The following is a 27,254-nucleotide window of genomic DNA, read 5'->3' on the forward strand; positions in this document are numbered from 1 at the left end:
ATTTCTGTTAGTATATCCTTTCCGATCTACTAAGAATCACTGCCAAAACAACACGTCCCGGGAGTATTTACCATCACCGTGCTAAAGTCAAGAGAAAACACAGCACCGTCAGCACGCGCGATTTAGGAAGAGTACTAGAAACTACGGAGCTTCGATCAATTAATAGGGCTTCCGAAGCGCTGAGATGCTCGTTCGCGCAGTAAATTGAGTTGGCTGTTGTTCGCTAACAGCCGCGAAGTGTTGTTGTCGAACACGTGCCCGTTTCTTCGGGTCGTATTTGGCGCACGCGCTCTGTAATTTCATTTACGGCGAGTCATTAGCAGCTGGTGACTCGTCCTCACGTGACGCCTATGTGGAGAGCCAGGATTTTCGTCCTTCAGACTCCTTCGCGCATTAGAAAGCAGCCGGAGCGTAATTTTGTAATAGAGCAGATCAACGAAGACCGACGTCACATTCAATGGAACGGCTTCCTTTTTTTTTTTTTTCGTCTGCGAGCAAGTGCCACTTCTGGCAGGCGTACAACGCACCTCACACGCACTCGGAAAGCGGGCTCCGTCACAACACAGACATGCACTGTGATAGAGGCTATGGAGCTGGCAATGCGTTCACTTGAGGTTGCTTATTAGGGTTCCATATTTGAAAACGGCACAAGGACACGGTGCCTGTGTCGTGTGCTCGCTTGTCCATGTCTCTAGCGCTGTCTCTGACTAAAAACTTCGCTTCGGCTGAGAAGGTGGCGAATTTGCAAAGATGTTCACGTGCAGGCACTTTTGTCAGGGCAACTTCATTTTTAAAACGAACGTTAAAGAGATGTCTTAGTGATTAATGCAGCCGTGTCCACATTACGGCCAGTGAACATAACCACCCCTCCGGGTTGCATGTCGAAACTAGGGCACTCGGGTGCACCCTCCAGGCGGTACACCCCGAACACTACCGGGCGCCGAGTTCGGGAGCGCCTGTACCCATATTTTTTTCCCTTTTTGCGGTGGGTGCCGGCGGTGGGTTTCGAAATGCTCACCTACCGCAGCCATGGAGAACGCCCTGTACTAAAGAGAGGTTGAAAGTGCGTTAAAACTGTCACAGCCTTCTTGGAATGATCCATTTCGATTTCCTATGCCCAAAAGAGGTAATTTTAGTGGGGTAAATGTGGTCGAAACTTCATATTTAAATTATACGCTAAGGCCGCAGATACGTCAGCGTGGCGTCAAATTTTTCATTGTAGTTTGAGCTACCCCTGCACAGGAAAAGTTCTGGCACGTTCCCGGACTCAGGTGTTATTCAGAAGTTGTAGCGTTGTTATCAAGTCTTACTAGCTAGCACAGAATTTGTGACGCTTTTTGAAGGAGACTGCAGCAGAAATTCGATATGGTTTCGCCACCAGGCTGTCGCTTTTTAGTGACCCCTTGCTTACACCGTTTCCATTCACGGTAAAACTGACTTGTTTAGTATTTCTAGCCTTTCAGATGCCTTATCTAAAAATGTGACCTCGAATAATGTTTTGCGTTCTTAAATATTTCATTATCACCTAATATGTCGTGCCTAACTATTGGTCGTTCAATGTTGTGAACTTTCGCTCTTCACGCGCCTACAATGTAAAAGTTATGCACTTGTTTCGCTCGATACCACCGTTTTTACCGTTGGCCAAAGAGGAAATACTCAAACTGCTTTATCTCAAACTCTTCCACAGATTTACTAAATATGTAATTTAGAACTACGTAAACAAACAAACAAACAAACAAACAAACAAACAAACAAACAAACAAACAAACAAACAAACAAACAAACAAACAAACAAACAAACAAACAAACAAACAAACAACCAAACAAACAAACAAACAAACAAACAAACAAACAAACAAATAAATAAATAAATAAATAAATGTAGTAAGAGCGCTCGTATTTTGCCTCTGATTGGTCAATGCCCATGTAAATCTCAATCCGTGCACATTCACGCAGAAAGTTTATCTTACGTTTTCACGCCTGGTAAGGTTGAAAAATTCGATGCCCTATTAGCCGAAGTCAGCCTTGGCTGTCGCAAAAGTGCGCCCTATTGAGCTGGGAAAGGAAAAGTGCGCCTGAGAGCGGGAGACAGTTCAGTTTGACTAAGCGATCTCCTCCTGTCGGAATGCGGCCGGCGCAGGCAAGACACGAGGCCGCGGGGCACTAGTTAGCAGCCGAAATGTTGAGAAACTGAAAAACAAAACAATTATGCAGATCAAACGCACACCTTGGAATCTCTGTGCAGTGATCCTTTCATGGAACGGTTAATCAGAGGCTATAAATGTGCCCATTTTTATTCCTGCGTCATTGGCGTAAAGCGAAACTGGTGCGCGCACGTGTTCTCTCGCACACCCTAATTGCGCAATGCGACGTACGCGGTGATCATCTCGTACAAGCCAGTTGGCAACAATGGGAATACACGTGCGATAGTGGTCTCCTGCTTCGAGCGTCAGGCTGCTTTGCTGGGTGACCGAGGTTCGATCCCACCATCAGGCGAGTAATTCAATTTTTTAATGCGAAAGCATATATGGCTCACGACGCGGGAAATCCCGCGGCGCGACCGGAGATCCTGGAAAAAGGACGTGGTCACAGACAACTAACGGGAAGCGCATACGCATACACCGCTGGGTTCCTTGAAGCAACACCAGATGGCGCACACCTCCGCGCATCCACGGCAGCGGCGGCGCCGGCCGTGCGGGGTAAGTAACAAGATGAACCAGAAAGCTTGTCTTCGCATAGCGTTCGCCGTAAGCGTTTCCAGGTAAAGATTATGGTTGCATGCGCTGCAAACCGGAAACTGTGTGGCCGGTCTATATATATCGCCGCGCGTCCCGGCGCTGCCAGTCGTGCGGTGATTTCGGTGAGTTCTGTCGTGCGCTCCAATGGACCTACCTTCGACTTCGACGTCTCAGTCAGTAGCTGCGCCCGGTTCCATTGGACGTCCACGCGAATGCGCGAACGAGACCGAGGCCTAATCGGAGAGACGTCTCAAAGCTTTCAAATGCATCTACGTAGGAATACCTAAGTGTCCTTGAATTTTTTAAAGCCTGATGTAAACTAGGAGGATCCAGCAGCCACGGTCAGAAAAGTCCGTGAAGGTTCGGAAAGAAAACTTCGCTTTAAAGAGAGAGATAGAGATTTCTGAGACTGCGTGGCCGGTGTAGTCAATTTCGGATAAGGTACAATCAGTGCCATGAAAGGAACATTGGCGGGGTACTTTATCATAGCAGCCATGTTCAAGAATTCTTTGTTCCTTCTGTGGAGCGCTGTGGTTGGGATGTAGAAAGAAAAGGAACGAAGAAGGCAGAGTCAGGAAGCGAGAGAGAGAGAGAGCTAGAGAGAAGTCTGCAGTTCTTTTTAATTAAAATAAATTATTTCTCACCTCAAGTGACGCAGTGGGAGAAAAATGCCGAGCTGCACGGAGAGAACACAACTCATCACGCAGCAGGTCCAACATTGTTACGGAGCTTTCTAAGAATCTGTCACTTCAACGTGTACACGGAAACAGATGCGAGGTGCTTACGCCATTGTCTCAATTCCCTTAAGTTTGCATTAACTAGTTCACTACGTCCCCCTCGCTCTCTTTCTCTCTTTCTTCGCAAAAATAAATAAATAAAATAAAATGGTATAGACAGGAGCTGAAAGAAAAAAAAATGAGAAAGCTAGCAAGAATGATTCATCTTCGCAAGACAGAAAGAGAACCCCTGAGGTACGATAAACGGTGAGCATTGCGTGACGGCCAAAAGTGTCAATGAGTTATATTGGCTTCACGAGTGCCGTAAGTCGCCTTGCGACGTGGCGTACGCAAAGGCTGCATTTGCTATCTTTTCAAATTTTATGATGCACATCTCAGACTGATGTAAAAATGTCCGCAAGGATAAGGCTCTTTGGTGCAAAGATTGTGAACCTTACAATGTTTTTCTCTTGTTTTTATTTTTTTTCACACCTCTTATACTACGCAGCTCCAACGATGCAATGAACAAACGCTATTAATGTGGTGGACTTAGCGGAGTTCTAGAAGAAATGAAGGAAGTTGATAAAAACGAGAAAAAAAAAGAAAAAGAAAAGAAAAACGTACTAAGAAAATAAAAGCTGTGCGGGAATTATCTCCTGAATACGTGAGTACTCTCCGGAGAGAAATAAACCTGGTGGTAAATGACGAGGAAAGCTCCGCGAGGTCGCCAAGGATGCGGCAACACTGTGCCGCAGTTCCCTGGCTCTTGCAGGAGGAAAGCAGTTCCCGAAAAGATTGTTACGCTTGTCTGGGCAGCAAAAGCAGCATCCATGCAGATATGTAATACTAGCAGCCGAGAACCTATTGGATTTATCTCAAGCACGCATCGTGTACTTTGACCGTACCACGGACAATTTATGTACATTCAGCGGCATATATGTACGTGAGGCAATTTGTTTATATGGAACTGTGTTCGTGTTTTGTGCTGCTTTAGGTAGCAGTCTACAGCACACAGCGCCAACTGACTGCAACTTTCAAAATTAAATTAGAAGTTTTAGGTGCCTGGACCACTATCTGATTATGAGGCACGCTGTAATGAGGGACTCCGGAAATTTAGAGTACCTGGGGTTCTTTAACGTGCACCTAAATCTAAGTAGACGGGTGTTTTTGCATTTCGCTCCCATCGAAATGCGGCCACAGTGGCCGTGATTTGATCCTGCAACCTCGTGCTTACCAGCCCAACACCATAGCCACTAAGCAACCACGGCGTGTTGACTATAACATATTGGCGAATATGTGTCGTGTGGATAGTGCGCAGTTACTAATAATGTATAGTCAGAGTGTTGCTGTCGTAATCATGTCCTAGTGTTCGCATTGTCATTTACTGGAAAAAAATGTCTAAACAGTCCATCCGGATAATACATAACGCGCTTAGCTTCGAAAATAATGCATGGGTGATCACGGAGGCATCGCCTAGCCGTCCCTTCCGCCTTTGTTTACACCGGATGATAGGTTATGTGCTCAGTGGCCGAATGATAGGGATGCAAATCGAGATAATAATGATATGAACACATCCCCTGAAAAGAGGGTGGACATATAAAAGAGTGGTCGGTCCTTTTACAACCTTTCTGAGTTGTAATAGTCCACCGATCGCCTTCTTTTGATTGTAACTTCCTGATCAGCCTGTTAGTGACGATCGTTACTTAAGAGACGGACGGGCATAGGTTGAATGGGCAACACAACTCTATTGTACTTCCTTATTAGTAGCGCAGTATGGCAGCGTCTCTTCTACCGGAAGCGTCCAAATCTAGCGGGAACAGATCCTCGACCCTCTCCTGGTTTAACTTCAACTCTAACGTGCCAGGACGAACGCTTCACCAATCTGTCCCTTGATGACAACATCGAAAATAGCGAGAAAATCACGTGGATATTACGTTCGAAACGACATCGATGGTGATGACGACGAGAGTAACAAAAACGAGGACGACGACGAATCAGCAACGAACTGTCGTCATCAGTAAAAGAAAATTGAACCAACTTCCGGCTGATTATCAGACGCACAGCACGCGATGCGTCGATGTTAAACGAACGCGCGCTTGTCCGGCGTCGCTGTAACCGTCTGTCGCCCCTGAGCAGACTGTGGGTGCGCGTACAACAGATACGACAGCGCCCAAAATCGCGAAACCGCGGCCACTTGCATTGCGCCTGGGGGCGTTTCTTCCATTGTCCTGAAACGAGGAGGAGAAACAGTGAGTCGAGACGCGTTACTCAGAGACAAGGCGTTCCAGTGTGTTCATATCACTGTCTCATCTCAGTGGCGATTTCGGGCACGTCGCCGCGGTGGTCCAGGCTCTCGTGGTGCCTCAATATTAGCGAGAAAAGTCGGGCACAGCGAGCATTCTCGCTCGTCCATCTACCCAGCGTGCCCGTTATATCCGTTAGTCCGGGAACCGGAACAATGCATCTACGTGTTCATCGTAACAATGTCCATCGCGTTTTGGACACAGTGGACGGTGTGGTAGCAAGCGCAAATGTATAAATAATCTGGATCGCGTGGTGGCGGAAGTAGTAAGCTAATGTTATAGCCATGTTGCTTTTCCTCGCTCTCTCCTTCAATTCGACCAGGTATGACCATTGTACGATATGTTTGCTACACTTTATACAACACTAAACAAAAAGAAACACTCCGTTGTGCTCTTTGAGGCTTATGTTGTACCCAAACAATGATCGGCCAGCTGTCTTACGTGCGTTCCCTTTCTTTAATACTCCGTGCTCTCTACTCGCTGTCTACTTTCTTGTCAGGAACGCTGTCACGTTGGTAGGCGCATGTCTTTCGTGAATTAAATATAATGGCCACACATAACAGTAAAGAAAGGCACTGAAGATAAATGATTATTCTTTGGAGACAGGATAAGCCCCAAAGGGTGTAACATTTCCTTGACTGAACCGCTGGCTCAGTGCCGATTTCTTATTCCTTTTTGGTGGAATTATAACGATGCGCTTTCACGCGACTACTGTGGACCTCACAGGAAAGTATCTTCCACTTATCCTGTTCTTAGCTTTCGACGAGCCGCTGCTGTTGTTTCCAAGCCCAATGTCCGACAGCATGGACTCCAACGAAGTTTTAGGAAGCGCCAAGACATCTAACGAACCCCGATGGCACCGCAATACCCATGTGTTGTCGGGAAGCTAAGAAACTTTATTTTCTTTCCTTCTTTCTCATAACTTTTGAAACTGAACCTTTTTGTCACTAATTTATGCAAACACGCATACTTGAATCGCGCTAACGCCAGGAATTACTGCGACAAAGTGCCACACTGCCTTTAAAACATCGTTTTTTTTTATCAGCCATTCGAGTGTGTTTTCCACCTTTCCATATAGACTCCCTGCTGCAAGCGAGGCCAGCGTATGCCCAGCGTAAGAACATTAGCGCAGGCTAATATTTTGATTATGTTGCTTTTAAGAAATGAAAATAAATAAGAAGCTTACTTGGCAGTTGCTGATTTTATAAAACCTGTGTCCACCTACGTTGCAGATCGACTTATTTGCTTTCTGTTGTTGTTATTGTTTGTTCTCTTTGAGGAAGCGGTAAGAAAAGTTACCGGCATTTGTCGGGACAAAGAGAATAGATTTGTGAGTTTCTACCATAGCATTCGCATGCACAACAATAATGCGTACAATCTTCCGCAGTTCTTTTTTTTACTAAATCACAGCGCACAAGACCAAACTTGACGGTGTGGAGCCATTACACGAAAAAAAAAAGAAAGAAGTACTTCATGTCTCTGTTTACTAATCTCAGTGACCGTTGTTTTCAGCAAGGTTGCCACGAGACTTATCGCTTGCACATAGCCCTTATTTGTATTCGCAAAGGCGTTGCTCAGACCACGCCTAAGCTGTATAAAGGACTAAAGAGAAAGAGATTCTAACATCGCTTCGGGGGTAGACCTCGTTTCCATGGTGCTACGAAACTACAAAGTTCGTCATTGTCATTGTTCTCCCGCAATTTGGAAAAGAACATCTCAGAGTAAAAGTTTTTTCAAGAGCTCTCAAAACCATAACGACGCGCTTGCGCTTTATAGTGAAAGAAAGAAAGAAAGAAATTGCCAGTCCCCCTATCTGAAGCCCTAATCGTTGATTCATTTGTGTATGTTAGGATTTTCAGCAATGCAAATGCGAGATTTCGACGGCGCGGTGAAGAGGAAACGTAATCCTCCCATTTCCTTAGTGGCGACTTAGATTCGTGCGTCCTGCATAGCCTGCCACTCCGCCCGCAGTCACGCGAAAATTGCTTTGTGGAGGATAACGTCACCCTTGTGTGTCCGGGTTTTGAAGCGACGTACATGCGAAGATGGAAAGAAAAGAAACAAGGCGACGAAAAGGGAAAGGATATGCAGAAGGAAAAGGAAGGCCCTGTAAAAAACATTCGTATGTACAATTGCTTGTGCGTGACAAGCCGCATTCTCGCTAAACTTTACCGATCTGTCGGGCCTACACTTTCCGCTTCGTGTAAGAGAACGGCCCCGAGGTTCGCACAGATGTCAACGACATTTCACCGCAACAGAAAGATATAAGTAAAAAAACACAAGAAATAAAATCATATTGAAGGAAGGGAAAGAGGAGCGTAGAGGATTTGATTGTGGCTTTAAGTTTCCACAAGATTGCCCAAAAAAGAAAGAAAGAAGGAAGCCATTGCACTCTGGGAAGGTGGATAACCAGCGAAGTTCTTTAACACACGGCACAGAGGTGCCACAGAATTTTGAACCAGGGTGCAAACACATTTATTTATATGTTTATATACACCTGCGTGACCGACTGCGGATGACTACATACATACATACATACATACATACATACATACATACATACACGCACCCACACACACACACACACACACACACATATATATATATATATATATATATATATATATATATATATATATATATATATATATATATATATATATATATATACGAGAAGAAAGGAGGTTAACCTAGGGGTTATGATCATATCATAAGAAGCCTACAAACAACGACACCAAGTACAACACAGGGAAAATTATACTTACTAAATGGATTAAAGAAATGATAAATTAATGAAAATGAAAGTGGATGAAAAGGCAACTTGCCTCAAGTGGGGAACGATTCCACGTCTTCGGATTACACGTGCAATGCTCTACCAATTTCATTTCCATTAATTTATTATTTGTTCAATTCATTAAGTAAGTACACGTAATTTCCCCTGTGTTGTCCTTGGTGTCTTTGTTGGCTTCTTATTATATATATATATATATATATATATATATATATATATATATATCCTCTCCATTACGAGAGGGATGCGTCATTGCAATTTTTGCTTGCATTTGCATAGGCGGGTATGAGCCATTACTGATGCTTATGCTGCTGCTGATGATGATAGTTTTTTGTAAGCGCAGAACAAAAAATGCACAGAAGCCTAGCCATAAAGAGTTTCGCTGTAGAAAAAGCTCTCTAGGTACTTGCGTAATGTCGCACGGGGGAGAATGAGGTGCCTTTGTCACCGAGCAAAGTGCAGAAGAGTTGGGCAAGTTCTATCGCAAAGTAGTTTCTATACATGTGCCCACGTTCGCCACTTTCTCTAATCCGATACTGTTATGTAAACCTGGGAGAGGTTGGCAGCGATTGCTACCCAGCGTTGCTATACTAAAGGTGCACTAAAGGTTATCCACGTGAGCGTTGGATAAAAAATAAAGAAAGCCGGCATTGATTCCGCTAACAAGGTGAGCAACTTTGGGGTGGAGATAGCTTTCCATCTTGAGGATTGAACAGAACCTGTCGATACTGCGTAAGACACCGGCGTTTGTCACCTCTCTTCGTCTCCAAAGACACGCGAGCAGAGCAATCACATTTTCTCACACCGCTTGCGTGTTTGCTCCAAGCAGGCCATGTGTGAGCGCGTGCGTGCGCAACTGAGTCGCTTCACCTTTCAACCTCTCAGCGATAGAGAAATGTGGCAGAAGCGTTTGTGTAGGCTGGCTCCTATTAATTCTTTAGAAAGCTTCCTTTCTATCGTTTTGTACATGCTTAATTTCGTCCTTTTTCCCTTTTTTCTTATTTTTTTTTGCTCTGAATTATATTCTTTCCTTCTTTTCCCTCGTTTTCTTTCATCCTGCTTTAATTTATTTGCACTCTGCTATCGCTATCTTTTTTTTTTTCAACTCGATCCCGCTTTCTTTTCTGTCGTTCCAAACAAATGCACCAACATTTTTCGGCAAATCGAGGCTTTAGTATGTCCCACTCCAACCGCGGAGGTAAAGGAGAGGGGGGGGGGGGGGATTGGGGCGGTGCTCAGTAGCTATGACGCACTACTGTTGAGCACTAGGTCGCGGCTTCTAATCCTGGATTCAGTAGCCGCATGCCAACGCAGAGGGAATGCAAAAGCGCCACTGCTGTTAGATTTAAGGACACGTCAAGAAACCCAGAGGCAGGTGGTCGAAGTTAATCTGGGTCCTCCTACCACGGCATCTCTTGTAATCTACAGTTGTTGTTCTGGAACCTTCAATCAATCAATCAATCAATCAATCAATCAATCAATCAATCAATCAATCAATCAATCAATCAATCAATCAATCAATCAATCAATCAATCAATCAATCAATCAATCAATCAATCAATCAATCAATCAATCAATCAATCAATCAATCAATCAATCAATCAATTCTTCCTACGTGGAGACCAAAGCGAAACATTCCTGTGCTTGTTTAGCGCTTGCGAATAATGCTAGATTCCTGTCGTCTCTCTCCGTCTTTCACTCCTACATCCCTTTCCCACTAACTGCCCTGCATTCCTTTTCCTCCCGCTCTCTCTTTTCCTATTGTGTTCTCGAAGGGAGCGGGTAACCACCCATGCAATGCGTCGCTATAAGGTTATGCGCGGCACAAACAAATTTGGGGTGGCGTCTCATCGACCCGCGTCGTTGCGGGATCCGGGCGAACAAAACGCACGTCGTTGCTTCACACCGCGGCATGATTTGTATGCAGGTCGTTCGCTCCCATTTCGCCCTAGCGCGTATGCGCGGACTGAAGCATAAAACATAGACGCCACGTATATGCTCGCAAAAGGAAACAAAGAATCGCGTCAGACAGAACTCTCGATCATGAGCTGCTGATTTGAATCGTGTTGGGAATACTGGCAAAAGAATAGTTTTCGCGGCATACCAGCAGCAACGAAATGCCGTGAAAGATGAAACAAGAAGATGAGGCACATATCCAGTGGCACGGCAAATCTGTGAGAAAGTGAAAGCCTCCTACGGTTATGACGGAAGTGACTGTTCGAAAAAATTTGTTAGTTGAGGAGGTTATGCGTTCGCTCACCTAGTTTTGATGCCTGCGTTGCCTGTCGCAGGAATTCTATGATGTTTTGCGAGAAGTGCATGATGAAAAATAGAATGAAAAAATGCAGTTTAGCCCGTAATGCCCAGCACAGGCGTGATCAATTACTGTGCAGCTTAGATGTAGCGTGTGTGTGCGTGCGTGCGTCCTTGTGCGTGTGTCTGTGCGTGTGTGCGTGTGTGCGCGTGTGTGTGCGCGCGTGTGTGTGTCACAACAGCGAAGTTGTGGCACACCGCGTTACGAATTAAAGAGCAAGTAGAGGAGAAATTAAAAAAAAGCAGCGGTTGATCTTACCAAGCGAGCCATAACATCAAGAACATTCTGGACACAGGAAAGGGCAGTTCTAATTCTGAACTCAAGACTGAATATTTCGAAATATAGCATAGCAGGCATTATCTGATCCAAGGTCAACAATATAAAAGAATTACCGAAAATTATTTTCCTAAGCAACGAACCCAAAAGGGAAAATGTGTCACCGATCATTCAGTCTTCGTTACAAAAGAAGCCTAGGAACCAGTGAACCAGACCTCGCGTCCCTGGATAATTGTTTATAACGTGACATCACTAGCATATTACCGTGACGTAGAGTTGAATGCTTGACATTCTGCAAAATTATCTGCACAAGGGTTGCGAAAGTGTGCCGATACTCTAGTAAACCAGCGTGACTGGTTCGCGGCAGCGTTTGTGTTAATCGCTGCGTTTCGATCGTTTGGCTGATTACCTCTAAATATTAGCTCCGTCGCCTTATTATTATTGTTAACAAAATATCAGCTATTGTTGCCTTATTTGTCGTCGCGGCCGCCATTGCTGTTTTAAGCGACATTTGAGGCTTTTGGTTGAGTGTTCCTTTAGCGTGGTAACAGTATAGGAAGTGAGCAGCGTCTAGTTCTTACGCAAGCTCTATTTTGTTTTTTCGTCAGTGCATTTGACTTGACACAGCTTCGATCGTTTGAAAGTGGAGAAGCAGGTGACGAGATGAGGGAAAATGAAATCCCAATTGTCTAACTCAAAATAGAAATCCGAGGCCACTAGCAACAGCAACGAGACTTGCTTCAGCTCATTATCAAAACGCTGATGCACCGCGCGGACCTTTTATTACGCATGCCTTGCTCAAACCATGATCCTTTCATATTTTAACAAAACAAATAACTAACATGGTAAAAAGCATGATATTAATTATCACTCTGCTTGGAGGCGAAGAATCGCAATACCGAGAAAACCCAGCACGTGCTTTACTTTCTCATACACGTGGTATATTTTATATGTGTTTCCTTCCTTTCCCTTCCCGTCGTCTTTGACGTAGTTGTGAGGACACGAGCAAAAAACGAAACGAAGCGACGAAATCGGTGACGTCCGTTATGCTTCATTGTATCCAGACTCCTCTGGGCGCCATCGCATGCAAATGAAAGTGAAACTAATTGGAACCGTAAAGGTCAGGGCCTGCGTCTTGCAAGATTTGCAGCTTCGGACCGCGATTAATGCAGTGAGCTGAAATAGAACCAATCGCAAAGGAAATACTGCGCGCAAAAGGAGATGAGTTCGCACAAATGAGTTCCAATAATACGTATTTTGTGATCTTCTTCCTCCGTTTTCCTTTCAATATTTATGGCTCCCCTTACTCGTTTCCTATATTGTATGGTAGCAAACCGAATCTTTTTCTCAAGGATAACGCTCCAGTACCTTCTTTCACATCTCATTTATGTCTCTTTCTTTCTTATACTTTTGCTACCAAGAGATTTTATCTTGCACGCTCTTCCTGCTTCTTCTTTCTATTTCTTTTTAAACGACCATACCAACATTATCTCCATTGCTATTGGCACTGCGTTATTTTATTGTAGATTGTGGTTCCGCATTTATTGTGGTTCTATTTGTCAGATTTTTGTTGCTGCTACTACTCAGTATATCACTTCATCTTCACGTTCGTAACACACCTGTAGTGCCTGCTTATTCGTGCATACGAACCCCCCCCTCCCCCCAACAAATTCCCCCCACGCCCTTTCATGCTATAGATGCTAAAAGATGCTGAGAGAAACAAACAAACAAACAAACAAACAAACAAATAAATAAATAAATAAATAAATAAATAAATAAATAATGTGCTGTTAAGGAACAGCCCCTTTACATAATTCGTTAATGCTGCGCGCGGGGTACTTTAAGTTCAGTACTGAGCGCACGCGTTACCAGCTTGACAGGTAAGTATCTATATAGCAAGCGCAGAGTTTCCAAGTAAGGAAACTAGATCAAGAGAGATGACAATCATTGCTATGTGTCCCAGTGGGTGCAACTCTTTGAGGGTGTTCGCTTGAAAGTCAAGCAACTGGACTCGATCATTGTTTCGTATTCCTTTTTGGCAAATTTTACGAGAGTGGTAAACCGCGCCTGCTAACTGCATGCTGGTGTAATAACAACACACGTGCACATTACACCTCGTAATTACGCTAAAATCAAGGTTTCGTCACAGCCCAGGGTGGTGTCGAAGCGAAAAAAATCAACCGGTGGGAACGAACGTGAATAGAGTCATGTATGTGTCACATGTAATCTAATTTCTCATCTTCTCTAACACTTTTGATCAGGAACTCGTGCTAAATTCACCCGGCGTCCTCAGCAATTTATTTCTAAAACAGGAGATAAACGCGTAATTATTGAAATGCATCCCGAAACACACATCTCGACCGACTTGGAGCATTTCCGGTTGCCTCCTCTAGACACGCATGCCAACGTGGGCACTTAACAACGTTTTAGGGGTCCTGCTTGTGACAAGTGTTTTCAGTTTAATTTCCATCTTTTTTTGCCCTTAATAAGCGGTCATAGATATCATACGTACACTATCGGCATCACCGCTTGTCGCGACAACCGAATAGATGCAGAGAAAAAAAATGTCCCCAGGAAACAAGGCCACAGGTAATAGCGAACCGTAACAAACGAGGTATCCACACAAGAAGAAGATAGAAGAGGAGCACATTTGGCAGTAGCGCTCTTACACTAATTCTGCGCTTTCACTCGCGCAGTCTCCTTCTACCATTTGCGCAGTAAACCCTAATGTAACCACGAAACAAACAGCTTCTCAAGGCGCGCTACCGAAGTGCGACTTCTTCCCGCTTACCAAGAGGCGACGCTGCCGTCGTGGTGACTCGGACGGGACGCTGTCCTTCCCCGTCGTGACCGATCGGTGGCGACGTCGACACTGCCGACGTTGTCCGACAACTTTTTCCTTTCCTCCTTAATCGGGCAGCGTGCCTCCGGCGACTGAAGGCGTCGGCGCCGCGGCTGTCAATAGCCAGCGGCCGGGTGAAAAAGACGCGCATGACCCGCGGTCGGTAGCGCGCGCCGGCCTCTCGCCTCGATCACGCATGCGCACGGCGCCCCCGTCCCGTCTTCCCGGCGCACCGTCCCACGCCTCCTCCTGCTCATCCCCTCCGGACCTGTGCGCTCTCCCAATTCTTTCCTTTCAGAGTGTAGGCTTCCTTGTTTTCGTTGTGCGATGTCCTCCCTCCCTCTCTCTCTCTATCGCTATACGGCCTCTTCCCTTCACGTGGCCGACATGGGTCGGCAGTTTTGTTCTCTTTCTGGCGCATCGTCGACGTTTACCTTTGTCCGAAGATGCGCGCATGCTTTTAGATTCAGACTTGTTTTTGGATCCGGTGATATAAAATGCTTGGACGACAGGAATCACATAACAAAAGCTTTTTTTTATTGTTATTGTTATTATTCCTACGTTCCCACAGGGGTCTTGCCATCATCAGGGAATGCAGGTAACAGAAACTCCCTCTTCATAAATACACAGATGGTGTATATGCGGTGCTCCTGAAAACGTACTAAACCAGTTTCGAGTTGCAGATCTTCGAAAATGGCAAGGCTACAGCTCAAGAATGATGTAAGGTTTGTCGTGGATTGCTTCCAGGTTGCAAAGTTGCGACCCTAACATTTTAGACACACTGTTTAGACTTGACAACTATTTTATAATGTTCCGTAGAGCATGCATATATCGCGGCAACGCTCTGGAAGAAGATCCACAGAATTAACAACTATGAAGATATACATACTAATCACTACCGACGGCAGCCCAGTTCTGCATCGCCAGGTGAATTATTGGAACAGGTAGACATCTCTTGCGTACCGAATTGCGATATTTAGATTGATTGTTCAGACAACTAATTATACTGACACGTGTACTTGTTTATCTTTATTGGGTTGCCGCGTTTGACCGCTTAAGAAATGCTCCCGCTCAGCGCAGGACGCGCCTACATGTAACGGAAGTTTGTCGAATCTTATCGATGGTTCTGTCCACTGTCTGTTGTCACTGGATCTTGTGTGATCTGATTGCTTGTAGCGCGACGCCAATTGTGGAGAACTTCCTCGAAGACACGCGGACACCAGCCATTATTCTGGAACCTTCGATGACTTATGTATAAAAGCCGACGCACATGTCGCGCAGATCATATTTCGGCAATCGCCGACTTTGTTCGCCGCTATCATGGTGCTTTGAGTACACCTTGCTTTTGTGGGCACAGGTTCGCCCAATAAAAACTTAGTTGCATTCATTCACACTTTCGCTACTGTGTTGTTTGCCGTCACTACTACGTGGCAATACTATAGTTAACAAATTTTTCTCTTGTAACGGTTATGGAGCATATAACGTTTATTGGATACGTTAACTGCGTGGTTCCCAGCATTATCTGCATTTGTTTAACTCCACTGTGTTATCGCAAACGAGCGTAACGGGACTGTAAATGCGCGTCACGTTTGCACCATTTGCGCTATACCTGTCGCGAATACGTAAATGTGTCAGCGCAGTGACGGTCTGAGCTTTAGAAGCTCTGACAGCACGGTACTTCGCGCTCTTCTTGGTGGTCTAGCTTGCAGAATAAACAGCTTGATATGCCGCTCTGCCTCTCACCTCGCTAGCTGCGGATACAATATACCACTTAAAAATAGATGCGGAGTGACTTGACAAAGTATCTGTAGGATCTGTTTACAAAGAAGAAAATTTATTTGCTTACTGCAAGAAAGCTCCGTGGTGCTTACATTGCGGGTCGCGTTTCTTGACTTAAGAGCGCAGTGAACATTTCAGGGACTTCGACTAGGATACGATTTCCTTCAATGCTTATTTTCCGCCCAATTTTTCTTCTTTCAGGGCGCTCCACTCTTTTGCCAAGGGTAAATGTTTAAAAAAAAAATATCAAACGATCGAATGGTCCTGAATACATCATTTGCCAGTACGCGTTCTGAAAGACGGGGTACATTCAATTTTGTACGCTTTAATGAACGACATATAACGTCTATTATACCTCGGTATTTACTTCTAGCATGCATTATTCAGATGGGCAAAAAATTCCCAGAAGAAAACCTCTGACCACCGCTTGCATAAGAAGCAGTTATATGTAGGTAAAGCGCTTTATACGATATAATTGTTGAAGCTGCCCGAGTTCGGGAAAAATACAAATGGCTGAAAACATGACCAACCTTCAGGTTCAGGCCTTGCGCACGTTTATAGCATTTAACTACGTTCACGTGTGAAAAGGACATAGAGGAAACGATAACCGGAATAAATGTCTGAAGTTCCGCAGACGGGGCGCTATGTAATCGACAGACTCGGATAATTACGACAACATATCAAGAAAGTTATGCAGATACAATAAGGTAGACACAATAAGGTAAACGCCGCTTTGAGACATAAGCGGTACAGCAACGTTACTGCGTGAGGCGAGATGCTTGGTGGTACACTTGTAACGGTAACGAAGGGTCACATGGAAATAAGGGACACATGGAGAACTAAAAAAAAAGAAAGAAAGCAGGCGTCTTTAAGCGGGCAAGCAGACGAAGTTCTCTTGCAGCGTCCGTCCTTGCTAAAGGAATTTGAAGCGTCTGGGTGCCTTCGTGGGCAGACCAGGTAGCCCTGTCGCAAAGTCGTTGCCGATGATGCCACAATTACTGCAATAATGCCAGGCCTTTTTTCCATAGCAGGGTGGTTTATTTTCCTGATGTCAAATACCAACCGCTCGTGAGCTATGAGATGGAAAGCAGGCTGTGTAACAGTATAAGCTGTAAATAGCTGCTCTGAGTCTCGAAACACGACCCATTTCTGAGCTGGTTCATTAGTGAGAAAGTTGAAAGCGTGGTATGGAGGCATGCAAGTTCAGCCGTCGTAGATGCCGTTATTGCAAATCCTCAAAGGTATTAGTGCAGCCGTATATGGAGGTCGAACCGCGCATGCGTGCAGCCTCTGGATATCTGTTGCAGTAATCGGATCTCTGACGTTGCAGATCGTCACACCTCTGATGACGGAGAACCACAGGTCTTCAAATCGTATCTTGACCCATGTTTTTTTTTATCTTTGTTTTCGTTGATCAGCTAGGCTAACCTTAAATGGGACAAACAGTATATTGCGCTATACCATTAAAAGGTCTGTGTGCTTTAGAAAACCTATGAGCCGACATTACATGTATAGGTTTTATGTCATGACTTAATCGCGCACTCACTCACATTATTTTGTGGGTCAGTACCAAGTTCTATAAGCCGGTTTACTCGACGAGACACCACCGAAGGACACGAAACCCGGCGAAGATAGTTTCGCTTCAAGAAAGACATGGTCGTTGGCTAGTTCTGCATTGTTTCATGTGTGGGTTCTGACACAAAGATCAATCTAAATCTTTAATCAAAGGAGCAAAAAAAAAAACGCCGGCATGGTATTTCAACCTTTGGGCACATATGAGTTCGTATGTTTATGAGATGAAAACAATAAAACATTTTTCAGCTCCTGAATCTGATTTACTTTGCGAATGACCCCCTTTTTTTTAGCGTTTCCTCTGTGAGCGGGCATTCGCGTGCGTTGTGAGCACAAGTGAGCGCTTGTGTTGCGTCCTTCTTGTCGTGATCAATATGAGAAAAGACACTAAGTTCGTTTTCACGCAAAAGTTAGTTGTGATTCTAACACCACATGTTAGCACGTAAATAGAAGCAGTTCAATATTTAGTCACTGTGTACAGTTAGGCTTGGCTGTAAGCTTAGCCACTACAACCGCTTGGAAGCAATACAGGTGCTCCCATTCATATTGCTAGGAAAAGTACGTCTGTTATTTCAGCGAGAATAGTAGCTAAACGAGTAACCGAGACTCTCGCTTTTCTGTTACGATCTATTGAAGGCAATAAACAATTATTCCAAGGTAAGCACAAGAATACCGTATACAATCGTGTAAAGGCCGCAGCCCCAACTTTGAAACCCAAAACTAGCAAGAATATAAAAAAAATAAATCCTGGGGCTCTACGTGCTCAAACCACGATCTGATTGCGAGGGATGCCGTAGTGGGGCACTCCAAATTAATTTTGATCACCTGAGGTTTTTTAACGAGCCTCCAGTGCATGGTGCAGGGGCGCTTTTAAATTTCGCACCCCACCAAAAAGCGGCCGCCATGGCCGGGCTTTGATTCCATTGTTTAGCATCGCCACGCCGTAGCCACTAAGCCACCACGGCGGGTTGCGAGCATAACACACGCCAGGAATACTTAACACTACAACACTTAAGAGTGCGATTTCTTCTGCCTACCTTACGGCGTTGAGCCAGTCGACATAAAGTCGGAGGGAAAAGATAAAGAGAAGGCAGGAATGTTAACCAGAAAAGTGCCCGCTAACATCCCTGCCACAAGAGAGAAAGCGCTTAGAGGTGCTGGGATATCGACAGACTCGGTCAGCGACTTTGAACTATTAGTTGTGGACAGAAGGTTTCACAGGCTACTTATGCAGCTTCTTTCCGAAGAAGGCCTGCGTGCATTCATTTCTTTTATGCCACATAGAAGCCTATATATGCGATAAAAAAAAAAAAAACTCTTAAGTATGACTTCCCAACAGCTTAGCTCTAATTATAGAAAGGATTGCAACGTCATCCTGTGCAGAACTGCGAGGTATCGATGTAACTCTCACTAGTACGATACATAAAAGACAGGTGCATGTAAATGCGCTATCGGAGGTACCCAAGCAAGAACTGTCTGAAGGGCCTCCTAACAGGAAACAAATAGAGGTTAGTACAGTATCACAGTATATTTATCTTTTCTAATTCAACACAAAATTTTTTGAAGTGATGCTTTTGGAAGAACCGTCAGCTACCGCTCCCATCTGATGCGCACTGCAGGCAGCCTACGTCCTCGTGTAGACGGTACTAGATTCACGTGTCACCGCATTGCTCCTCTAGCGAGTGTGTGATGAGTTCGACCAGACAGATGGTCATTTATCGACGTTTGGGCCATTCCTAAAAAACAAAACCAAAGGAGACTTGAACACACTTTCTATTTAGAAGCAATGAAAGAGTTCAGAGTTATTTCACATTATTTACATGCGCATAAGCAGTAGATCTTTCTGCAGACGCCCTAAATTTGAAGTGGCGTCCATAAGCAACACCTATTTTATACTATAAGTGATAATGCGATTACCTATCTTATAAGAGGGATGGGTTGTTGGCACGTGCCCCCATGCTTTCTTAACTAAAATAGATACTTAAAATATTATCCGTGCTTAAGTTCGTGACCCCCCCCCCCTTCTTTTTTTTTGTTTTAGCACCACCAATTTTCCAGCCTTCTTATTTTCACATGTTTCCATTTTTATATATATCGTGGTTACAACCGAAAAAATTTGATGTACTTGTTATTATTTGAGCCTTTCGGATCTCTATCAAAATAATAAGTGGCACACGTGCCATTTACGAAGTTTCCTAGCGCCGGAAATTTATCTAAATGGCGCCGTTCAAAATAAAGAGTGCCAAGTGATAGAAGAATGGGTGAGTGTACATGCTTCGGGAAAAGATGGTCGACACAGGACGCGGCACGCCGAATTTTCTGCGAAACGAGGCCCTTGACACTATTAAATTAATTAAATTATGGGATTTTACGTACCAAAACCACTTTCTGATTATGAGGTACGTCGTAGTGGAGGACTCCGGAAGCTTCGACCACCTGAGGTTCTTTAACGTGCACCTAAATCTATGTACACGGATGTTTTCGCATTTCGCCCCCATCGAATCCCGGCCACGGCGGCTGCTCTGCAGCCTAACACCATAGCCACTGAGCAACCACGGCGAATCTTGACACTATCACGTTAATAGAACAAAGCTTACAGTTTTATCTGCTTCATCGAACAGTTTGCTGCAGAACGATTTGCTCTATTCACGTGAGCGTTTGGCCTAATCAATACATTACTCTGACGAGAGAGAATATTGAATGGAGAGTGCAGATGAGCAAGCTTGGCTGGTGCAGTGTAGTCTACTCCATATTGTGATAAGCCGTATATTCGTCTTCCTCGCGATTATCGGTTCGCTGACGTACATGGAACAGTTTCGGTCAGCAAACAAATGAAATGTCATAGCGGCGTGCGAGGAAGTAATTGAAGGTGGTTGACAAGTACTTACCGCCCCAATTTCATTCCGTCGTGTAATACGCTCACGTATACGTCGTACCATATGTTTGAACGACAGGTTAGGAGCTCATCGCGATTCCGTTGTTTCATGAGTTTGCTTGAATTTCGTTTCTTATTGCGTCTATACCAGGCTCAGTAAATGCGGCAGTGGAAGCTTGATGTGGGCGAGTTGGTTTAACGTAGTTGAAGAAGAACAGCACTACAAGGACGACGACTAAATGAAGAACACGTACGATGGAGATGCGCTGATGCCTGTCGACGTACATGTTCTTCTTTTCTTTCGCGTCTTTGTAGCGCTGTTTTTCTTCAAGTCAGTAAACGAGAGCCATCGTTTTGCGACGGATATTGCGAAAGGCTTTAGACTTTACATAGCTCCTGAAATTTTCGGGTTTCAGCTTTGCGATTTCTTGTGGGGCAAGGAGTTTGAATGATGCGGCTTGATCATATCTTACTTTGTTTGTTTAGCGAAGCTGAACACTTTAGAGTCATGTTGCCAGCCACCAACGTGACTCGAGGGGCCTTGGCTTGGCTTGTTTGCTTAACGTATACATCCATGCGACGTGTACTTTTGCGTTTGGCATCAAGCATTTGCTTTTTGCAGCGTTAACGCATTTGGCGTTCGTTTAAGTGTTGTAGATCGTCTACTCCTTATATTTGCATTTTTTGACGACTACAGGCACTGGCTGCTATGGCTTCCGTCCCCGTTTTCTACTGCAGTGCCTACGGCTCCCTTCTCATCCCGTGTCGATGAGCAAACATTACCAAAAGTGTGATCATGAGACCGCCACCGGTACCATTTTGTGTTTGAGCAGCACTGACAGATCCTGTGGTTTACCTCTGCAATGAGCCCCTGGTTTGGTGAATTAAGTGATTGCTTTTCAAGTATATTATTTTCAAAAGATTGCATGAAGTTTAGCATAGAGCTGACATATATATGAGGAGGTCCTAAGGCTCAAGAACCGTAGAGCACCTCATTAAGAAAAGGTTTACAAATGTGTTATTACAAATTAGAATAGCATAAGAATATTAACAAAAAAGAACAGTGCGATTGCATAGATAGTAAAAAAAATCTATACATTAGATAGAAACGATTTCAATTTACTCTTAAATAGCCTAATTGACGCAATGTCTTTATTTCAGCATCCAATGTTATTTAAAAGAATATGGAAGCTAAACGTTCCGTTTGTTTGCCATTGTTATCAGTTATCTTTGGCAAAAAATATTGTACCTCGCGGAAAACCTAGTTCTGTTACAATTACAGAGTAAGTGAGGGGGAATGATGTCTAAAGTAAGTAGGCAGGGATAAACTTAGAAAGATAGAGGCGCTAAAGGGCAGCACACACTTTGCATGGCGAAGTACCTGCTTAAACTACTTGATTACTTTAAGAACAAATAAAATCTATCTGTACGTATTCTGAAACCAGTTTCCGTGTATTTCGGGGTAGAAGGTTGGCTATTAGAGAGAAAGAAATATAGAGAAAAGTTTCCTTTCATGAGCTTCATGGCCCACCACAGTGCCGGAACTTGAGGACGACGCCACAAATTTTAGAGCAATTTCGCATGCTTTGAGAATGAAGGCAGGTCGATGTGTTTGCTGGGCAGTCTTCAATGGCATGATAAATTATTGATCACCCACTTGAGTCATTCCGCCGTGCATAGAAATTTTGGCAGCGTGGATGCCACGGCGATTCAAATGGAAAATTAGAATAAGTATGACTAACGCTCATATATGGCGTTTCTTTAATGAGCTCAATCTCGAAAGAAAAACAATGAGTACTCACCAAGTCGTATGTTTTGTTTCGTCTGAGTGCAGTGTTTTCCTTGTTTATTGACGAATAGCTAGGTATACTTGCGATCACATCCTGCCCGAGTACCGTGAAATCATCAGCGTGACACTGTCAACGTTACCAGCACAGTTATATACAGTCAGAACTTGATAAAGACTGTCATTTTTCCTGCTTTTATCTTGCCTCGTCCCGGCTAAACACAGAACTGGGAAGCGACGTCCCAGTATAACTGAGGAGGAGGAGGAAAAACATTAAAAAAAAAAGAAACGACAAGCAGGTGTCTTTCGGCTTGTGCGGGGCGCCCTTAGACCAGGACCTCTGCGGCTCTTGCTGTCTCCCGGGCCTGCCGCAGCAGTTGTTGCTGGTTACGAGGGTCCGAACTAGTCAGCACGGCCTCCCACTGCTCGGGTGTGGGGTTGGGTATTTGCGGGGCTGCCTTGACGTTGGGGCACGCCCATGTGGTGTGATATAGGGAAGCGTACGTAGTCGTTACAAAGGGGACATTAGTATCAAAGAGGAAGCATTCCCCTGACTAGGTGATTTTACCTACGCCCTTTGGAACGCGTTAAGTATAACGATGTTAGAGCAAATTCAAAGGGCGCTATCTCTGACTGAACCACCAGCGGCCACTCATTTTTAGTTTAGCTTCTTCATTATTTTTCTTTTTCTACCCCGCAATGTCTCTCTCTCTCTCCCCCGGAGGGGTCTCAGCGTTCTGCACATGGGCATCGAAAGTAGGCTACGCTGTCAGCGTCGCGACCCCCATCAATATATTGAGCAGGTGCGGACGGCACGCGAGTCAGTTCCCACCCCAAAACCTAGTTTCCTGGTCAAACACATAAAGGAGAGCGGCGACCAAAGTGGAAGCAGAGCCGTGCGAGAAGGTGGGCGGGGGTCTCCGGCGCTTGTCTGATGCCTAGCGCACGCATCGGGGTTCCTGGCAGTAGGTCAGCCGACCGATGCTCCGATGGCGAGTGCTCTTGGCGTGCGCATGTGCTTTGCCGCAGCACGTCAATGCTGTGCTTCCGTATTTTTTACCACGCTGCGCGACCATGGTGGGTTTCTCGCCTAGATTGTACGCCAGATTCGTTCTCGGACGACTGCTGAGTGGGTTGCTTGTCGGACACGTCGAATTCGCGATCGACACAAGAGTGGGATCATTCGGCGCTTGTTCTCGCCCCCTGGCCTTCGCTTGACGCACAACGCGTGCGAACTGTCATCTTATCCACGCCATTTCTGCACCGCGCGAGCCTTATGATGTGTTTAAAGCCTTTAGCAGTTCGATACGACTAGCCGTCGTAGCGGCAATGTTAACGGTAATAGTTCGCGTTTGCTCACCAGTGCGCTCAACAGGTAAAAAATGGCTGTGGCTTAGCTAAGGTTAAGCCCAGGATGCGAAGCATACTAGCCTTTATTTTAACGCGACAGCGTTAAGGAGCTCGTGTCGCAGAAAAGCCGGTGTCGTCGGCGTCGGCTCAGGCGTGCGGCGCTTGCTCAGGCGCACATTTCGTTGTCGCGCCGAACGCTGCGTTGCTCGACGCGCACCGCGTCCGATGCGGGGCGCGACGCCGCGAGCGACGGCGGGAGTTGGAGCGCCGGTTCTCCTCTGTCGTGACGTCACGGTGTCACGTGATTTCATGGTCACCGCCGCGCCTGAGGAGCTGGGTTGAGCCCTCGTAATATGCTTCGCATAAAAAAGTGAGAGAGAGACAGAGAGAGCAAACTTTAGCTATTTCATTGGCTGTGAGTTTATTTAATGCGACAGCAGCACTCTCCCACAGTGAATACCAGCATTTTATTCGTTTGTTCGTTTAGGTTGCCCGCTCCATCAAATATTTGCATTCGCCCACTACGGGGAGCAGGAGGAGAACCCAGTGGTTCTAGGGCTGTGGTTTAGGAATAAGAGCGTTGCCGAATAGAAAGGATTATAAAAATTGTTACCGAAGGATGAAAGGAAAGGAAGACGAAGTTCGCGAGACGCTGGCTAAGAACACGCCGGCCGGAATCACTTGAGGGCACAGGCTGAAAGTCAGAAGCGGTAGAACGACGTCGTTATTAGTAACCGTGACCAGCGTATGCGGAACGGCAACGTTCCAGTTCAAAAGCACGTCGATGATGGGGCGAAGCAGATATTCACCTTCAGGAACCTGTGGCTGGGCCGTCAAATTGACGCAAGTAACTGCGTCGGGTGACAGACGCACATCGTGAAGCGAGCACAAGCGCGGTGGGCGGTAGTCGGAGCATCGGCGAGTTGAGGCAGTTCTAACTGAAGAACGCCGGTCGCACAGTCGATGAAAGCAGAATGAGTGGATAAAAATTCCAATCCAAGGATAACGTACTTGTACGAGGGGAACTGAAAAAGTGGTAGCACCAGGGCTACGCGAACAGAAAGCTGCGGGCGCCATCGCATCCAGTTCCCGTCGAACCATTCGCACCACGCCCTCTGATGGCGACGCATGCTGCTGTGCGGGTTGATCTTCACACGTCGACGTTGCGGCAGTATTGGGAAGTCGGGCAAATGGTTGCAAGACGCGTCGGCTTTTGGCCTGCTCGAATTGTCGGCACTCTTTAATGATAGCATCAACTGTAGAGCAACTTTTGCACATGAACAGACTACAGGCGTCGTAAGCAATGCCCTTAAGCACATGCCCGACCTTCTCAGCTTCTGTCATGTTGTGAACTGAGTACGCTCGTGAAGTAATCGATCGCGCTCACACGGCACGTCAAGTCGCCCGATCTCGTTTATTAGCCTAGCAACATATACAGAAAGAGCGTTACGACCAATGCCATCGCGATGAAAAGTTCGCACCAGGTGCTTGGGGGCTCCTTTGGTCACCATGCCGTCGGTTTGGCCTGTCCCAGAAGCTTCTCTCTCGCTACATAGAGCCTTATGAAATCCTACGTCAAGTTAACGACGTAAATTACGAGATTTCGCCGCTACAGTTTGATATATCCTCAAGTCCAACGCCTTTTGACGTCGTGCACGTTTCGCGGCTGAAGCCATACTTTGCTCCCCACTCTTCGGCTACCATGCGCCGAGACGGCGCTTCACCACCCGGGGATCCTGTTACGGAAGGATGAGAGAAGAGAGAGAAAGACGAAGATTGCGAGACGCTGGCTGGCTGCTGCGTGTTGTTGGTAGTCAGTCATCTTAACTGCTCATGGGAGTGCAGAAATAACTTCTCTTTCCAAAAAGAAAAAAAAATTCCAGTGCGGAATAGTGGGAGGGCTTGCTCACCAGCGGCGTGCTCACAGTCCAAAAAGAATTGGTGCAGCACGCTCTCAAAGTGGCCAGGCTCAGCGGCGCTGTGGAATAGGTACGCCGGCCACTCAAGACGACGGAGACTTCAGTAAAACATGAAGACTTCTGTTAGCCGCTGAAAGCTGTAAATAGAGCAACAAAGTTTTCTTTTCCTTCCTTCCTAATTGCTCTGACTCATCTTGCATTTATATTGTAAATACAGTCTTAATATACTCCCAACATCCACGTAATGATATATTTATTTTATATAATATTTGAGACGTAGTTATAGTTGCCTGATAGTACTGGAAAAAACAGTGTGGGATTGGATAAGTTGCTACTTTTTCTTCTTTGTGATATACTCCCTTTCTGTGCGGCATAGTTGTGTCGTTAAGCATGGTACAAGGGCGAAAGAAAACGATTTGGAAAGGACAGACGCTCACTTACAACTAAAGTTTACTTAATAGCTTCCTAGGAAGCGGACGAGAAGCGGCGTATGTTATGTACGCAACCATGTACAAACATACAACCAGGTATGTCGTCGTCGTCGCTGTCATCGTCATCATGACCATCATCATCATTACCATCATCATCATCAACAACCTATTTTAACTCCACTGCAGGACGAAGGCCTCTCCCTCCGATCTCCAGTTACCCTGTGCTGCGCCAACCGATTCCAACTTACGCCTGCGAATTTCTTAATTTCATAACCCCACCTGATCTTTTGCCGTCCTCGACTACGTTTCCCTTCTCCTGGCACCCATTCTGTAACTCTAACGTTCCACCGCTTACCTAAGCTGCGCATTACATGACCTGCCCAGCTCCATTTCTTCCTCTCAATGTCAGTTAGAATATCGGCTATGCCCGTTTGCTCTCTGATCCACACCGCTCTCTTCCTTCCTCCTAAGCGTTACGTCCACCATTCTTCTTTCCATCGCTCGTTGTGCGATCCTTAACTTCTTTTCGAGCTTCTCTGTCAGACTCTAAGTTTCGGCCCCATATGTTAGCACCGGTAGAATGCACTGACTGTACAGCTTTTTTTTTCTTTAGTGATAATGGTAAGCTTTTTGCAAGGATCTGAGTATGCCTGCCGCATGCGCTCCAACCCGATTTTATTCTTCTATAAATAAGAAAATAATTATCCTAGGTAAATGTATTCGTATACTTTAGAGGCTGACTGGCGATCCTGAACTCGTAATCTATGAAACTTAATCAATGAAAGCCATGTTGAGAGGTTGATTGTACTCTACAGATTTCTCGATTATTTGATTCATTACATGTATGTGATAAATTTTAGAGTATCCCTTCCTGAAGTCAGCCTGTTCCCTTGGTTGACTGAACTACAGTGTTGCCCTTATTCTATTGGAGATTATCTTGCTGAATGTTTGATACCATACTGAATGTACGCAAATGGGCCTACAAATTTTCATTTCTTTAACGTCTCCCTTTTTGTGCATCGCTATAAAGTTGGCATTCTTCCAGTTCTCTGGGACCCTTGAAGTCGTGAAAGTTTTCGTACAAAGGGCCGCACGCTTTTCAAACACGATGTCTCCTCCACCTTTGATTGAATCGACTGTTATTCCATCTTCACCTGCCGCCTTTCCTCGTTTAATGTCTTCTAAGGCCCAGCTAACTTGATCGCAAGGTATAGAAGGAGCCTCTGTAACCTGCTCCTTACTACTTTCAAAGGAGGTGTCCTGGCTGCTCTGAGTATTGTACAGGTCAGTATAGAATTCTTCCGTTCCTTTTGCTATATCTTCGAAATGGCTGATGATATTGCCCTGCTTATCTTTCAGTGCATACATCTTGGCTTGTCCTATGCCAAGATTTCTCGTCGCTGATTTCATGTTGCGTCCAGTTATTACTGCTTGCTCACTCTTTTTTACGTTATAATTTCGAATATCCTTTATTTTCTCCTTGTTGATTAGTTATGACAATTCGACAAATTCTCTCTGATCTCTCGAGTTGGATTGTTTTATTCTTTGTCATTTCTTTATTA

The 27,254-nt window shown here is 45.2% G+C and overlaps 1 protein-coding gene across 13 annotated transcripts in view; it reads right to left on the reverse strand.

Moving 5' to 3' along the window:
- LOC135909729 (vasopressin V1a receptor-like) overlaps nt 1-27,254 on the reverse strand; it is a 295,126-nt gene that overhangs the window by 7,548 nt on the left and 260,324 nt on the right. The window contains exon 1 of one of the 13 annotated variants that reach the window (XM_070531681.1): nt 13,930-13,992. The exons of the other annotated variants lie outside the window; for them this stretch is intronic. The gene's annotated coding sequence lies outside the window, so the exon portion shown is untranslated. Of the gene's footprint in view, nt 1-13,929; nt 13,993-27,254 lie in introns of those variants that run through there. 13 annotated transcript variants of the gene reach the window in all.

The sequence above is a fragment of the Dermacentor albipictus genome, chromosome 1 (genome assembly GCF_038994185.2).
Source record: "Dermacentor albipictus isolate Rhodes 1998 colony chromosome 1, USDA_Dalb.pri_finalv2, whole genome shotgun sequence".
Classification (NCBI taxonomy): domain Eukaryota; kingdom Metazoa; phylum Arthropoda; class Arachnida; order Ixodida; family Ixodidae; genus Dermacentor; species Dermacentor albipictus.